We start from the raw sequence: 11,825 nt of genomic DNA, 5'->3' as shown, positions 1-11,825 counted from the left end.
GACTGTGGCCCCAAAGGTGGGCTGGGGGCAGACATCAGGTCTGACTGCGGCTCCGCCCACCAACTCCAGTTATACACCACAGCACAGGGGAAGTGCCCTGCAGGTCCTCACCATGCCAGGGACTATTCAAAATGACCAAGCGGAAGAATTCCCCTCAGAAGAATCTCCAGGAAATAACAACAGCTAATGAGCTGATCAAAAAGGATTTAAATAATATAACAGAAAGTGAATTTAGAATAATAGTCATAAAATTAATCGCTGGGCTTGAAAACAGTATAGCTGACAGCAGAGAATCTCTTGCTACAGAGATCAAGGGACTAAGGAACAGTCACGAGGAGCTGAAAAACGCTTTAAACGAAATGCATAACAAAATGGAAACCACCACGGCTCGGATTGAAGAGGCAGAGGAGAGAATAGGTGAACTAGAAGATAAAGTTATGGAAAAAGAGGAAGCTGAGAAAAAGAGAGAGAAAAAAATCCAAGAGTATGAGGGGAAAATTAGAGAACTAAGTGATACACTAAAAAGAAATAATATATGCATAATTGGTATCCCAGAGGAGGAAGAGAGAGGGAAAGGTGCTGAAGGGGTACTTGAAGAAATAATAGCTGAGAACTTCCCTGAAGTGGGGAAGGAAAAAGGCATCGAAATCCAAGAGGCACAGAGAACTCCCTTCAGACGTAACTTGAATTGATCTTCTGCACGACGTATCATAGTGAAACTGGCAAAATACAAGGATAAAGAGAAAATTCTGAAAGCAGCAAGGGGTAAACGTGCCCTCACATATAAAGGGAGACCTATAAGACTCGTGACTGATCTCTCTTTTGAAACTTGGCAGGCCAGAAAGAATTGGCACGAGATTTTCAGTGTGCTAGACAGAAAAAATATGCAGCCGAGAATCCTTTATCCAGCAAGTCTGTCATTTAGAATAGAAGGAGAGATAAAGGTCTTCCCAAACAAACAAAAACTGAAGGAATTTGTCACCACTAAACCAGCCCTCCAAGAGATCCTAAGGGGGACCCTGCGAGACAAAGTACCAGAGACATCACTACAAGCATAAAACATACAGACATCACAATGACTCTAAACCCATATCTTTCTATAATAACACTGAATGTAAATGGATTAAATGCGCCAACCAAAAGACATAGGGTATCAGAATGGATAAAGAAACAAGACCCATCTATTTGCTGTCTACAAGAAACAAACTCATAATTGTAAGTGGAGATTTAAACATTTGCCTCTCTCTCAACAATTGATAGAATAACTAGACAGAAAATCAACAAGTATATAGAGAATTCAACCACACCATCAATCAACAAGACGAAATCAAATTTATATAACCTTCCACCCAATGGCAACAGAACACAGATTCTTTCCAAGAGCCTATGGGATACATACCAAGTTAGACTATATCCTGTACCATAAAACAAACCTTAACAAATATAAAAGAATTAAAATCTAACAAAGTATGTTTTATGACCACAATGGAATCAAACTAGAAATTGATGACAAAAAGATGACAGGAAAATCTCTAAACACTTGAAAGTTAAACATTATACTTAAAATAATACATGAGTCAAAGATAAAATCTCCATGGAAAAAACATATTAAACTGAATGAAAACAAAAATCAAAACCTGTGGAACACAACAAATGCATGGATGAAAGGGAAAATTTATAGCACTAAATGAATACATTAGAAAAGAGGAAAACTCTAACAAAGCAAACCCAAGAAAGTATTAGGAAGGAACCAACGAAAATTAATAGATTAATATGAAAACAGAAAACAATATGCAGTAGAGAATCAACGAATCAAATGAAACAAAAGAGTGGTTCTTTGTAAAGTTTAATAAAATTGGAAAACCTTTAACAAGACTAACAAAACCAAAATATATACAAATCATCAATACAAGGAACAAAATGGGGGTTATCACTACTACAGACACTGTAGACATCATAAGGATAATAGTGGAATACTACTGATCAACTCATATAAATTTGGTAACTAGAAGAAATGGGTCAATTCCCTGAAAAACAGAAACTGCAACAACTCTATAGAGAGAGCAAATAATTTGTATAGCCCTATAACTATTAAGGAAATTGAATTTGTAATTTTAAAACTCTCTAAAAAGAGATTTCCAGGTCTACATGTTTTCACTGAAGAATTCTAAAAAATGTTCATTAAGGAATCAGCACCATTTCTACACTATCTCTTCAGAAAATAGAAGAGGGAACACTTTCCAACCCATTTTATAAAGTCAGTATTACTCACTATAAAAACTAGAAAAAGATTCCACAAAGGAAAAAAATAAGAAAACTACATACCAATATCCCTTATGAATATAAACCAAAAAATCATTAAAAAAATATTAGACATCACAAGGATAATAGTGGAATACTAAACTCAGGGCAGGGGGAGTGCAATTTATAGCACTGAAAGCATACATTAGAAAAGAGGAAATTCTCAAAATAACAATCTAAGCTCCCAACTCAAAAACCAAGAAAAGGGGCACCTGGGTGGTTCAGTTAGTTAAGCATCTGACTTTGGCTCAGGTCATGATCTCATGGTTCCTGAGGTGGAGCCCTGCGTTGGGCTGTGTGCTGATAGCTCAGAGCCTGGAGACTGCTTCAGATTCTGTGTCTCCCTCTGTCTCTGCCCCTCCCCCTCCTGCATTCTGTCTGTCTCTCTGCCTCTCTCTCAAAAGTATATAAACATTTAAAAATTAAAAAAAAGAAAATGAGATAACAAAAATAATTAACAAAATATTAGCAATTAAAATCAGCAATATATACAAATAATTATACACAATGGTCAATTGAGTTTAATCCAAAGATTCAGCGTTGGCTTAATACTCAAAATTCAATCCACCATATTGAGTCAAAAAAAGAAAAGTCACATGATTTATTAATTGAGGCAGGAAAATTTTTTCAACACAATTTCAAACCTATTCATGATTTTTTAAATGGAAAAAAAAGGAATAGTAAAAATATTTCTCAAATTAATAAAGAGCACTTACAAAAACCTACAGCTAAAATTATACTTAGTGGTAGAAGATAATGCTTTTCCTCTTAGATTAGAAATAAGGCAAGGACAAAAGCAAACAAAAAAGAATGAAAGAAGGCAAGGAAAACTGCTCCCACTATTTTAATTAATCACAGAACTGGAAGTTCTACCATGTGCAATAAGGCAAGAAAGGGAACAAAAGACATACAGACCAAAAAGAAAGAAAAAAAAATGGTCCCTATTTGTAGATGACATGATTGTCTCTGTAGAGAATGCCCCCTCAAAAAAAACGTTCAGACAAACAAAGACAAAAACTACAACTAGTAAATGAGTTCAGCAAGGTCACGTGATACAATATAAATATATAAAAATCTATTTTATTTTTATATACTAGCAATGAACACATGGACAAAGAAATTAAAAATCAATATTATTTACAACTGCTCAAAACATAAAATACTTAGAAGCAAATTTAACAGAGTATGTATAGGACCTATACACTGAAAACTATAGAACACTGATAAAAAAAAATCAAAGAAAATCTAAATAAGAGGAGAGATATATGATGTTCATGATTTGGCAGATTCAACATAATGAGCGTGTCAATTCTCCATAAAGTGATAGACATATTTAGCAAAATTCCTATAAAAATCCCAGAAAATGTCTTTTTCTTTCCAGATCAGCAAGATTATTTTATTTTTCTTTAAATCTATTTATTGTTTAATTTACATCCAAGTTGGTTAGCATATGGTGCAACAATGATTTCAGGAGTAGATTCCTTAACACCCCTTACTCATTTAGACCATCACCCCTCCCACAACCCCTCCAGCAAACCTCTGTTTGTTCTCCATATTTGTCTCTTCTGTTTTGTTCCCCTCCCTGTTTTTATATTATTTTTGCTTCCCTTCCCTTATGTTCATCTGTTTTGTCTCTTAAAGTCCTCATATGAGTGAAGTCATATGATATTTGTCTTTCTCTGACTGATTTTGCTTAGCATAATATCCTCCAGTTCTATCCATATAGTTGCAAATGGCAAGATTTTATTCTTTTTTTATTGCTGAGTAATACTCCATTGTATATACATACCACATCTTTTTTATCCATTCATCCGTTGATGGATATTTGGGCTCTTTCCATACTTTGGCTATTGTTGATAGAGCTGCTATAAACATTGGGGTACATGTGACCCTTTGAAACAGTACACCTGTATCCCTTGGATAAATACCTAGTAGTGTAATTGCTGGGTCATAGGGTATTTCTATTTTTAATTTTTTGAGGAACTCCCATACTGTTTTCCAGAGTGGCTGCACCTGTTTGCATTCCCACCAACAATGCAAAAGAGATCCTCTTTCTCTGCATTCTTGCCAACATCTGTTGTTGCCTGAGTTGTTAATGTTAGTCATTCTGACAGGTGTGAGGTGATATCTCATTGTGGTTTTGATTTGTATTTCTCTGATGATGAGTGATGCTGAGCATTTTTTCACATGTCAGTTGGCCATCTGGATGTTTTCTTTGGAGAAGTATCTAGTCATGTCTTTTGCCCATTTCTTCACTGGATTATTTGTTTTAGGAGTGTTGAGTTTGAAAAGTTCTTTATAGATTTTAGATACGAACCCTTTATCTGATATGGCATTTGCAAACATCGTCTCCCAATCCATCGGTTGCCTTTTAGTTTTGCTGATTGTTTCCTTCACTGTGCAGAAGCTTTTTATTTTGATGAGGTCCCAATAGTTCATTTTTGCTTTTGTTTCCCTTGCCTCCAGAGATATGTTGAGTAAGAAGTTGCTGCAGCCAAGGTCAAAGAGGTTTTTGCCTACTTTCTCCTCTAGGATTTTGATGGCTTCCTGTATTAGATTTAGGTCTTTCATCCATTTTGAGTTTATTTTTGTGTACAGTGTAAGAAAGTGGTCCAGGTTCATTTTTCTGCATGTCGCTGTCCAGTTATCCCAGCACCATTTGCTGAAGAGACTGTCTTTATTCCATTGGATATTGTTTCCTGCTTTGTCAAAGATTAGTTGTCCATGCGTTTATGAGTTCATTTCTGGTTCTTTATTCTGTTCTATTGATCTGAGTGTCTGTTTTTATGCCAGTACCATACTGTCTTGATGATTACAGCTTTGTAATAAATACATCTTGAAGTCCGGGAGCATGATGCCTCCACCTTCGGTTTTCTTTTTCAAGATTGTTTTGGCTATTCAGGGTCTTTTCTGGTTCCATACAGACTTTAGGATTGTTTTGTCTAGCTCTGTGAAGAATGCTGGTGTTATTTTGTTAGGTATTGGATTGAATAAGCAGATTACTTGGGTAGTATCGACATTTTAACAATGTATGTTCTTCCAATCCATGAGCATGGAATATTTTCCCATTTTTTTGTGTGTCCTCTTCAATTTCTTTCATAAACTTTCTATAGTTTTCAGTGTGTAGGTTTTTTACCTCTTTGGTTATAATCAGCAAGATTATTTTAAAATACATAAGGAAAATCAAGGGAACTAAAATACAGACAAAATTCTAAATTTACATAGATAGACAAAGCTGAAACAATTATTGAAGCAGAAGGTAAAGTTGGGAACTCTGTCGATTTCAAGACATTCTATAGTTACAGTAAAATAAACTGTGTAGTATTGGTGAAGGGACAGATAAAAAGAACAGAATAGAGAAAAAAAATGACCAAAGTTTCACATTTTATACAAAATTAACTCAAAATGGATCATAGACTTAAATGTAAAACATAAAACTATAATGCTTTTGTAAAAAAAAAAAAAAAAAGAGAGAGAGAGAGAGAAAATCTCCTGGATCTAGGGATGAACAAAGAGTTCTTATATTTGATGTCAAAAGCATAATCCATAAAAGTAAAAATTGATACTTCATATCTTTGGAGTTTTCCATTCTGGTAAGTGCCTCACTTGGGACTTCCACTGACCTCATGGTTGTTCTTTGTCTACTTATTTTAAACCCTTTGATGTAATTTTTTCTTTAAAGGAGATGCTCTCATCCTTTCAAGGTTATTCATAGTTTATTGATTCATGTACCAAATATGGCCTGAGCACCTGGTTATCTTGTGCCACACACTGTGCATGGCCCAGTCACAGAAAATACGAATAAGATCAAGCCCCTGTCTTGAGACACACACACAGCTAATCAGAACACCAAATGCTCCATGTGCAGTGAAACAGAGGGAAAGGAGGCCCACATAGAGTGGGACCATGGAGGTAGGTGTGACCCCCTGGAGAAATCTGAAGTGAACCATCAGTGTGTGTCTTGAGGATGGATGGGCATTCAAGAAGACACTTGTGTAACCCAATAATACAAGTTTTGGAGGTAGGCAAGGACATAAGGCATATTTGTGGAATAGAAAGGCAGAGAACAGGATTGCGGCTGGAGGTTAGGTATGCTAGGGTGGGAAAGCCTGGTATGCTGTGCTCAGGAGACTGAGCCTTAAAGGCACTAAAGACCCATAAGGCCTTTTAAGCAGGGAATCTCGGGCTTTCATAACAAAATACCAGACACTGGGTAACTGAACAATAGCGACATATTTCTGGAGGCTGCAAAGTCTAAGATCAATGTTAGGTAGGGTTAAATTTCTTCTGAGAGTGCCCTTCCTGGTTTGCAGATGACTGCCTTCTTCCTGTGTCCCAATATGGTAGAGAGAGGGCTCTGTTGTCTCTTCTTCAAGGACACTAGTTCTTTTGGATCAGAGGTCCACACTACTACCTATTTAAACTTAATTACTTCCTTAAAAGCCCATCTCCAAATATGACCACTCTGTATTTTACAGTGCAATGATGATGATGATGAGGAGGAGGAGGAGGAGGAGGAGTATCAGAGGTTAAGGCTCCAGCATGTGAATTTGGGGAGACATAGACAGTCATCCCACAGCAGAAGCTATGGTCATATTTAACATTTGGAGACACTGACCATCAAGTGTGAAAGGTGACCCCAGTGTCACCACACTGATTGAGTGAGAAGGCATGGCTGGAAAGAATCGAGTTTTCATACAGTGGGAACAGAGTTCAAAAGTATAGAGTCATGTAAGTTAAAAAGTCTTGGGGATCAACTGGATGTAGGGACAGATTAATAGGGAAATTCTCAAGGTTATTTTAAGATCCCTGGATTGATCTTGCTGGGAGTCACCCCATCACCTAAGACTAGAAGGGAGAAGCTTGCTGCCCATGATCGACAGGTAGGTGTTGCTTTGGGCAGCATGGAATCATCCAAAAACAGGGATGATGCTTCAGGAGGAGCAGAGGGAGGTGCTGGCTCTGTCTGACATTCCCTGGCAGCTCATGGGCACATGCACTGATTGCTAGACATGCAGGTCATATTAACACCCTTACGAAGTAGGCACAATCATTCCCATTTTACAGACCAAGAAACTGAGGCAGAGTTTAAGTTTCTTGCCTAAGATAAGAAGTGATATCAGGATTCTGGACCACATGATGTTGTACAGCAGAGGAGAAAGGACTGGAGACTGAATCATGGAGTGTTAAAAAAAAACTAATAAAATAATAATTATTTTTTTTTTTTTGAGAAAGAGAGGGAGAGTGCAAGTGGGGAAAAGGCAGAAAGAGAGGGAGAGAGAGGATCTTAAGCAGACTCCATACCCATCAAGGAGCCCAATGCGGGGCTCAATCTCATAACTGTGAGATTATGACCTGAGCTGAAATCAAGACTTGGATGCTTAATGGATGGAGCTATCCAGAAGCCCCTAATAATAAAAACAAAGGCAGGAGAAGGCTTCAGGGAAGGAGACAAAACAGTGACAAAGCAAAATACCAGGCAAGCAAATAAAGGAGAACAGTTTGATTTGGGGTAGAGGGAAGCTGGAGATACTACAGAAGCATTCATGACAGTGGATGAAGGGATCCAACCTCAAACACTTCTATCCTTGTTTTCTCCAAACAAAGCTCCTGTCTCGGCTATTGTGCACTTGGATTGTAGCCCAATGTATTTCCCTTTCAATCTGAGATGCAAAGAGAAACTGCCCACCAGGGACAGCTGCCCAGTGCTCCTGTGATGGAAAAAGTAAGAGTGCTTCAGGTGGGATCAGTGGCCCCACTGTATGACCACAGCCTCAGAACAAAGGTCAGAGTAAGAGACCCAGTCCAGGAAGACCCAGATACTGAGGCACTGGCGGCTACAAGAAGGACAGTAGGTTCCAGGAGGGGCATGATGGGGGCAGTAATGAGCAGTGGGTGTGGAAGGCAATTCGGAAGTTTCCAAAGAAAAATCCATCTGATATTTCTGCTTAGTTCAGTAAAAATGGGTTTTGATTTTTGCAGACAACAACTACAGGCAAGAGACTTTCTACTGAAATAATATTTATATTTTTGCATTTATTAAGATGTTGGTATGATGGACTGATGGTGGGAAATCACACACATTCCATCAAAAGGTTAATGAATATATTTTTGCACTCCTGCCATATGCTGGGCCCTGTTATCTGAAGTGGTCAAAACAGGCAAACTCCTGCTCCTGGAACAACCATTCTAACCCCTTCTACTGTTAACATTTGAGTTTCAGTGCTGGGCCTCAGTATGGGCAACTGCATACTATGCCAATTCCAAGTGGCTCTAAGCAATAGAGGAAGCACCCAAAACTTCACATAGGTTTTTAGGTAATATTCCAAACCAAGGACCTTGAATCTTTGATCAGACACTTCAACACACCTCAATGTGTGTGCATGAACTTCTTTAAAAGTACTAACTACCAACTCCTGCACTTTGTATACTTTGTACTGGAATAAATTATAAAGCATGTATTATAATAAAATATCTAAAAATTCTAGATACAAATATAAACAGAGCTTCTATTTTTTGTGTACCTCAATGGGTCAACATGAGTACACTGCTTTGAGATCCAGTAATAAAAGATCTACATGGCTGAACCTCTATGAGGATCAGTCTCAGTTGAGGAGAAAGGGTTGCCAGAAAGAGATTGATCATACTGCAGATCTTATCTCTGGAACCTGAACTTATTCCTCCCCACCCGTTTTTTTGGTTCATTTCTTTTATTTGTTTTTCATTCTGGAAAGCTTTGAAGTAAAATAATACCATGCCAGGGAATATATCCTAAGGATATGTCAAATTGAAAAATGAGTCCCTCACAAGCTTTTCTTTTCTAGCAAAATAAGCTGCCTTATTTCTGAAACTTCCCTACTTCTTCCACCTCTGATTTCTCACCCCTTCTCAGTGCCTGAGTCCGGTTTCTCATCCATGACACTTTCTGTAGGAGATTTATCAACTATCTTGTAGGTTTGCTTTGGACCTAGCCTGTGATCCAAGAAGAATGACAACGTTTATAACTCATGGTCCTTCCTTGCTTTCCTAAGAAAACCAATTTACACTCTGACTCCCACCCACTCCACCCCTCATGCCTCTGATCCTAGCAGACAAGAGATGAGGCAATAAAGCCTAAATATTAGAGTTTTATATCCTGCTGTCATGACAGCTGCTCCTCTGTTTTTTCTAGACCTAAATATTCAATGGATGTCATGGAGCATCGGCATGTGAAGCAAGCTTTGTGCAAGAGTTGCACCTCTCTGGCTTTGCAAATAATGGATAGATCTCCATACATTTATGTTCCTGAGATTCAAGAACGTAAGTACCAGAAATAAAAATCCTCATGTAAATTGCAAGGTCTGCAATCTTCCAATTAGAGAACAAATTTCAAGTGCTCAAATCCAAACAAGAGGGTGCTTGCTGGGCATCTGGGTGGGGCTCTTCTAGGAGCACACAGCTTGGAGCCAGTCGCTGAGAGCCATTTTGTGCAAATCCTTTCTAAATACCATCAGGTATACACACTTCACATTAAAAATACCTTTGCTTTCTTTATTTTGTCTTGTTCTTATTTGTTAAATACTGAAAAACACACAAAAAAGTTTTAAAAAATAATAATCACAGCCCATTCTCAACAGGAAGCACGTTTAAAAGGGAAGATGCTTCTCAGGAGAACATTCACTTTCCTTTTCCTGCAGTCTCCAGCATTATGAAGAGAGGATGGACATCCTAACCTGTCATCAAGAAAAGGCCCTACAGACATCTCCACAGCAGGGGCACCAGAGCAGCAGACTGATCTCTCAAGGTCTGCCTGTGGCCCCATCAAGACTAGGGGTGTTTAAGGGGAGGACTGCTGGCCCCTGTGACCTGTAGTTTGGAGCCCTCCTTGCTGAACTGGGTGGACTTGAGTGTGGTGGCTTCACTTGCCCCATCCAGGCTGTAGATTCCATGCAGCCACTTCTTTAAATGCAGGCAGTGATGAAAATGCTGCTGATGATTTTGCCACCACATCCTCTGGTGCCACTGCACTACCTACAAGAAGGTTGAGAGACCAACAGTCTTTCAGGAGAAAGAAACCCCAATGCTTGCTGAAATTGTCTCAGTAAAACCTTTGTACACACACACTGGGAAACAAACAGGAACACACAAAATTTTTTTAATGAAGATGGGACCTTTTCATTCTTTTATTTTATGATCAGACATTCTAACCTGCAATTTGCTTCATGACCAATAATTAAATTGCTCTGTGACAAAATTGAAATAAAAATGGAGAATGGTCAAATGTCCATTTTGAGCAGGAAATTTTTTCCACCCTATCACAACTTAATATTGAAAACTGATGCAAGTGGAGTCGTGTTGCCCCTGTCCCCCACAACTAACACTCCATCCCTTGGGCCTGGCCTGGAGGCAGCTCCCTGGGCAAGGTCTGAATACTGACTATCTCAAATGCTTCTCACTTGTCTTAGGGCCAATAGAGCCTTCCAGGGAAGTTCTGGGCAGTATGTAGGGAGAAAAGCAATGTTGTCATTCATCCACTTCCCATGTAGATGCCTGTGTCCTCCAGGCCACCTGCACACCATTCCTGACCACAATTGACCACAGCAGACACAGTTTAGTGTTTTTTGTATGCTAGGCTTTATTCTGTCCATCTTGCCACCATTTCACTCATCTGCATCCATGCTCCTGGGCTTCAAGCCCAGTGAAGAGCTTCATAAAATCGCCTTTCTGGGTTAATGGACCTGCTGACATCACTTCCCAGTAACACTGGCCAGGTTTGTGCTGACATGTATGATAGATTTGAATACGGTAAGCACGTTGGCTGTGGAGAATTCATATGAAAATGAAAACGTTTTACTTAGGGTTAATTTAATAGATTTAAATATTAATTAATTAAATATTGGTGGGCATACTTTCAAATATTAAAGCATAGCATTCTAACTGGAACATCATGTTTTAGTTCTGCTTTGAAACTTGCCTTATAAAACACATCTCCAGCTCTTATCTCAGAGACATGGGGAGTGTAACCAAATGCTCATAGGCCCTTTGCAGGGCAGGAGTTGGTGGTCAACATGAAACGCTTGTTTTGGTAATAGTCCTTGTCCCAAGATGCCAAGCATATGGATCTATAGGGAATCTGGTGACTGGGTGAGTCTGCATTAAGTCCTTTCCTTACTAAATACTAGACTTCACCCAATTATTTTTGCAATTATGAGTTTATTTAGAGAGCTATTTTTTTTTACACAGTCAGCCTCATGCCTAGGTAGATGGCAGATCACACACTTGCATGGCAAGGAAGAAACTTGTAAGTGTATAATATAATGGCCTCATTTCACAGATGTAAAAACTGGCCACCAGAGAAAACAACTTGGCCAACATGATTTAGCTGGAGGAAGTGGCACCACTTTGGCCAAAATAAAAAAGGGCTATTTATTGATTTGGAGGGCTCCTTGTTGTGGCTTCCCACCCCACAATTCATGAAGTCAATGTGTCCCAGACACCTGCCCACCTGGAGATGAGGCTCTTGGCCAATGATTTACTGAGGGAAG

Source organism: Herpailurus yagouaroundi, unplaced genomic scaffold (assembly GCF_014898765.1).
Source record: "Herpailurus yagouaroundi ecotype Mexico unplaced genomic scaffold, PumYag 196, whole genome shotgun sequence".
NCBI lineage: Eukaryota > Metazoa > Chordata > Mammalia > Carnivora > Felidae > Herpailurus > Herpailurus yagouaroundi.
The sequence above is the reverse complement of the archived record's forward strand: the minus strand, read 5'-3'. Positions refer to the sequence as shown.